This window comes from Zea mays, chromosome 2 (assembly GCF_902167145.1).
Source record: "Zea mays cultivar B73 chromosome 2, Zm-B73-REFERENCE-NAM-5.0, whole genome shotgun sequence".
NCBI lineage: Eukaryota > Viridiplantae > Streptophyta > Magnoliopsida > Poales > Poaceae > Zea > Zea mays.
In genome coordinates this window covers 119,567,688-119,574,163 of record NC_050097.1, presented here as the reverse complement: position 1 = coordinate 119,574,163, position 6,476 = coordinate 119,567,688, and positions in this window count along the sequence as shown.

Genomic DNA, 6,476 nt, shown 5'->3' with positions numbered 1-6,476 from the left:
AGTTCCTAACTAAAGATCTAAACACTGTGTGATATCGTGTACAAACTTAGTTCTGGAAATTGTTGCAAATTTCCATTTGTATTGTAGAATAGCCCTTGTTGATGAAGAACTTCACGACGCATAAAGTAAAGCAAGTCTTTTACAACCTTAGCCACGCCGACGGAAACCATATCTCTTTCTAACCATTCAGCATTGATCTTGGATTTAGGAACCTGCAATGAAAGCAAAAAGCAAGCAGTACTAAGAGTAATGTGATGAGCAACAATATAACATAAAAATTGCAACATAGACAATGATAGCGAACTTACATCCTCACGATTGACCATGTAATGAAAGGTGACACGACACCATTCGCATACATAATAACCACACAGGACAGTACCCGGAGGTTGTTTGTCACCATATGCAAATAATGATATTGACAAATTAGGCTTGTCCTCTGGATGTTCGCCGCCAAGACCTTTCCAATAAAAACGGTATGCACTGCATATAAGAATAGCATTGTGAGATTAAGAATACATTTGTTAAGTTGTAATAAGTACAAGTGTGCAATAATAATCATACTTATCTAAAATCTTCAAGAAGTCATTATACGTAGCCTTTTCCATTCTCAGTGAGTCGAAGACCACGACTTTACCATGCTTTGGAAAGATCATGATACAAATGTAGTGATCACTATATAGACATAGACGAAAACACATGTTGAGATCACGATTGCCATAATTTATAGTTCAAAACCATGTCGAGAACTTACTTAAAGTGGTGCGGAGCTATTATTAAGTCCTTGCCATGTTGTACATGATTATACATGGCTCATCCAATGTATGCCGCCATTACCTTCATTTTCTTTCTCTAATTCTGTTTGATGGCTTTCTCAAATTCAGCATCATCCAAGTCTTTGTATTCTTCTCCATGTCTCCGAGCAACTTCTTTGTAGCGAGCTTGGGATATCATCAACGGGTCAAGAAACCCTGTCTTAAGTTGTTTCTTCTTATCATCCATGTATTGCATCCTACATGTAAAAGTGTTAATCGTTAGACTCTCGTTTATGTGTGCGTGTACAAAACTAACAAATATGAAAGTTTAGAGGTACTTACAAGCAAAAGAGGGTTAAGTAGTTGGTTTCCATCCTTTGTCGGTGGTACAACGACCAGAGATCGTCAAAGAATAAATGTCGCACAGGATCTATGTTATCATTGCTCCAAAATGCATCTTCTGGCACAACAAATGTGAAGTCCTCGAGTTTGTATTTGTTGCTAGCCACCATGTACAACTCATGCATTCTAATCTCCGGAGTCGACAACTTAGAAAGTTGCACCGTCGTCAAGAACGGCCTCCCATTCACAAATTTAGGAGGAACATCCTCCTTCTTGTATATCAAGATATTGGTTTTAAGACGTAATGATTCTCGAGTATGAATCATTCCATCTTCTTCCCATACTTCGAAATTATCTATTTGGGACCGTGTGCGTACTCCATGAGATGCTGATTCCGCTTTTGATTGATTTGTCATAACTCTCCGCAATTTATGCAGGTAGCGTGCCACTGATTCTGACGGTTTCTTGACATCGTCAGTGGCAATTCGCTGATGAATTTTCTTTGAAATAGTTGGCCCTTCAACATTGGTGTCAACCTTTACTTCCTTTTTGATGTTTGCGTCGACATTCTGAGGAACAATTTTGTCTACGTCCCCCTCGTCGAGTTCCTTCGCAAGAGGTGATATGATTGTTTCAACGATTTTTGTGGAGGTCGGTGTCATATTTTCCTGCACCATGGGGTTTGGAATGATCGAACTATCTTTCTATTGCATTGGTGTTGAATTCGGCGTTGGTGACTTATGACGCGATACACGGCTTAAGATCGGCTCATCACCCAACTTGATGTCGCATCGATGCCAAAGGACCAACTCGTTCATTGCCTCCTGCAAAGTTATGATCCCCTCAACTGGAAAGTCTATCTCCCAATCTTCACAACCACTGTCTGTGATCTCTAGAACTTAGACCACAGCATAGTATGGTAGGACAGGATTATCCTTGTAGTTAACAAGTCCTGGTTTTACCAAACCAGTAGCAGCTTGTTTTGTTTTTGTCCCAGATTGATTGATTGGAATATGAAGAAAGCAAGGCTTGTCCTCAACAATATCGTCTACAGGGTACTTGGTGAAGTCTTGCACAGATCCTAAGCTGCTAGGGACTATAGGTGGACTCATGTGGCCTGGCTTGAGTTCAAATGATATGCATTCTGTTTTCTTCATTTTGTTCATCACGTCATTAATAGCCTTTTGTACCCTTTCATCAATAGTCTCTTCAAGGGTCCTTTTCGACTTCTCATGTTTCCTATATGACAACGCATACTCTGGAAACGCCTCTATCCAGGAAATCTTAGAAGAGATTCCCCAAGCCCGTCCAGTGTGTTCAGGATTGCCTAGTGCTGCAGTTAGTATGTCATTCTCCCTTTGAGGCTTAAATTCACCCTTCTTTCTCTTATCTGTATATTCTTGAATTTTTGTCGAAACTTCGCCTACCAATTCTGGATGCAAAAGTTTGTCGTCCTCAATCAAACCTGCCCGACCTAATATCCAACGAATAACTCGCTCATCGATATCTTTTAATATTGGGTTCAAAGTGTCGTTAGCTATAGCTTCCTCGATTATCCTGTTCCACTTTACAACTTTATGGTGATATCCGGTTGACCCCAGGCGATTGGGGTGTTTGTTCATCTTTGCTCTCTGAGAATTAGTTTCGTCCAGTTCTTTGGCCTTCAGTTCGGTCTTCTGACGAACAAATTCCTCCCACTGAGCTTGAGTGATTTTCCCCATTTTCTTGGGTGGAGGAACCTTATTCTTCTTAACAAATTCCCTATTCATCCCGTCCTTCCGCCCACGAAACATCTTGGCCATAGAAGAGAGCATCGACTTCCTTACTGCATCCTCTGTGCCTTTTGGGACCTTGAATGACTCAGACAACTTAGCCCATAGCTTATTGCAGGTGTCTTCATCTAAATCCTTCCATTTTTGAAGTGTGATTGGCACTATATCTCTAACAGTAGACCCGCAGGAATTTCGAAACTTTGTAACCACGTCAAGTGGTTCTTCAGGAAACCCCTCTGCATTTAGTTTTGTTACGTACATAACTGCACCTTCTTTCACCTGATTGGGACCTCGTCGCCCTCGTTTCCGCTTATGTGAAACGGATGATTCAGGCATCGGAGCATCCTCCGTGTTTAGTGTAGAACATGCATCGTCTTTCTTCTCTTCATTTGAAATCTATATATTGAAACAATTAATGGCCTTTCATATATGAACATTATTTTAGAATATAGTCGGCATATTTCTATTTACCTCTTCATCGTTGGAAATATAGTCGGCATCAAGCTCATCTGATGTTTTTTCTTCCTTGGAGGTATAGGAGGACAAGGATTGTCGTCACTACAACTATCTTCCCCACTCCCTTCACCGGAGCTGCTCGTTGTCTGCCATTCAAGTTTGGTCGTGTCTTCATCAACTTTGTTAGACGCACCGGTGCAGACCACATCCATCCTAGTAGGTACCTAGTGCACAGCTGGTTCCATCGATAAAGGGATATACTGTTAGTCTGATATACTGGTTCCATCAATAAGGGAACTTGGAGAAAAGGTGATTCAAAAGAAATCGAGCCCAAACCCGCCTCCGTGTCTCTCCTTTCCTCCCCAAACAGAAAGCCCAAACCCGCCTCCGGAGCAGGATCGGGCCGGGAAGCACGAAGCAGATAGAAGTGCACTTTCCAATGTAGTTAGACAGAGAAGGCATGGTTGTGATGTTATAATACTGAAGGACCCCAAGAAGAGATTATGGCCTGTCGTCCACCACCACTTCCCGTTATTTGTGGGCTTCACCGAGGGCTAGAAACATTTGGTGACAGCAAACGACCTTCGGACTGGGGACGTCTGCGAGATTGTTAAGGGGCCAGACGATGGTGAGCCGGTGTACTCTGTCTGGATGTGTGGTCACAAAATTTAAAGCCGCCCCGGCTTCATCTGTGCGCTTATTTTCTCTTATGTCTGCTACTAAGATCACTAAGCAGCCCACCTAAGAGAAGAGAAGCGCACACATGAAGCCGGGGCGGCTTTAAATTTTGTGACCACACATCCGGACATAGTACACCGGGTCACCATCGTCTGGCCCCTTAACAAGCTCGCAGACATCCCCAGCCCGAAGGTCGTTTGCTGTCACCAAATGTTTCCAGCCCTCGGTGAAGCCCACAAATAACGGGCAGTGGTGGTGGATGACAGGCCATAATCTCTTCTTGGTGTCCTTCAGTATTATAACATCACAGCCATGCCTTCTCTGTCTAACTGCATTGGAAAGTGCACTTCTATCTGCTCCGTGCTTCCCGACCCGATTCAGGCATTCAGCCGATGCCATGCTCCATATAAGTCCCAAACAGAGAATAGGGATGAGGTAGTCAAGATTGTAGGCGCTAGTGCTCAACTACTAGTGTAACACCCCTGGTGTTACTATAACTAAAACTTGAGCATGGCATCATGAGCATTGGCATTGCATATGTTTGACACACCTAGAGTGCATTCACTAGGCAAAAATTTCAAACAAGTTGTATTGTTTTAAGTGTTTTGCAAATAGAACCCTGGTTAAGGAACTTAACCCTAAATAGGGATTATAGGGGTAAAACTTAACCCAAGTTAAGAAAACCCAAAGACTTTAGGGTAAAAGTCATAAAATGACCCTAAGAATAAACGTGAATCACTTTTATACCCCTGGGATACCAGAAACCCTAATTGGAACCCTGGAAAACCCTGAAACCAAACCCTAGGGGCTTATATGCAAAATTGGTCCACTTTTGGACTAAAGTGCAAAAACCAAGCCAAATAAGTATCTTAAGTCCTTTGGTTCACAAATATGTGGACTTGAAAGCAAAACCCTAAGTTTTGGGTTTATTTGCAAAAAGTACCACTTGACCTCTATATAGCCTAAGTCTGAAATCAGTGTTGTGAGCACAACTTTGAACCCTTGTAACTTTCAAAGCATAGGGTTTTTGCCCTAGGTCACCACATCAAAGTTGAAGGCCAAACATAGGAGAACAACTTTGCTTAAAGGTGTGGGCATTGTTGTTAAGGAAAAACTGAAGAAAATCTCAACCTAAGTTGGACTGTCAGGCTGGATTCATTCTGAAACTCAGCTTTTCAGAGTAACAGGGTCGACTTTGAGCATAAATTCAACCTTGATTTAGTACCCAAATGTGTTCAAGTCCTATAGTCGAGTTGTAGCTGGTATGTAGCACTACAACTTTGATGCAGAGCCTTGGATGAGTTGCTAAGGAAAATAGAGAGAAAATGTGACTTGAACTTGCTCTGTCAGTTGCTCTTTGAAGCGTTCACCATGGTACAGTGTCACGACTGAAACAGATCAGACCGCCCGCGCCCAAAAGATCTCGCCGCCGGTGGCCGTCGCCGTTGATTGCCGTTCGCCGTGATTCGTGCGCCGTGGACACCAGATAAGCATCACCCAGTAAGAATCTTCACCGCCGTGAGCTGGACTCCACTCCGGTGACCCCTCCCGTGCCTCCCCCTCTGCTTTGCGGTGGAGCGATAGGCTCGCCGGAGAACCGCCGCTTCCCGGCATTACGCCGCATGGCCTAGCTTTGTACCGTGTCACCGTGACTCTCTTGGGCCGTCCCATCGTCGCCGGGGAGCTTGCCACGGCAGTAGCCACGTATTCACCGCGCCAGGCTTCTTCCTCCCCTCTGGCCGCCAACTCTGTCCGACCAAATTAAGCGCCGCCGTCGAAGCCCCCTATAAATTGAGCCCCCGGGCAGCTGCGCTAAGTCATCCCGAAGCTATAGCACCCGCTCCCACCCTCGATCATCCACCAGCACGCGCGAATTTCTCATTCTCCCCAATTACAGTCCCCGCCACCGTGAAAACAACCGTACTGCGGCCAGCACAATCCCGGTCAGTTCATCTTCTATGCCTTCTCGTTTGAGTGCTTCCACAACCCCGTGATGCTCACCGACCCACCCAATTGAATTATACTGCCACCAATCTTTGGGAACGCGTTGTTCTTTGGATCACCCGCACTGTCACCGTGGCCAGGACGTTGTAGTGCGCCGTTGGTGAAATTGATTTAGGGGAAGTGTTCGGTAGGAGTTTAATTGTGTCCCTGTTGCACGGGAGCTCTAGCCATGGCGTGGCCGGCCGGAATTGGCTCGCTGGGGTGCGGCGAGGGCTGTTCCTCGTCGTGGACCTCCCTCTGTGAAGGATTAGAAACCTGAGGGCGTTTCTATAATTTGTCAGCGACACAGTGTAACAGTAAAGAAGCTCATTTTCCAATTAGCCAAACCCCGAGGGCTTTTCTGCAAAGTCGCCAGCGCGCGGGCGCGCGCGGGCGCCTTTCCCTCTGGAACTGGGCCGCTGGGCTAAATACGGCCCATCACTGTTGGAACATTTTCCTTTTTCTTTTTCAGCAGAGCTTTAGAAATATG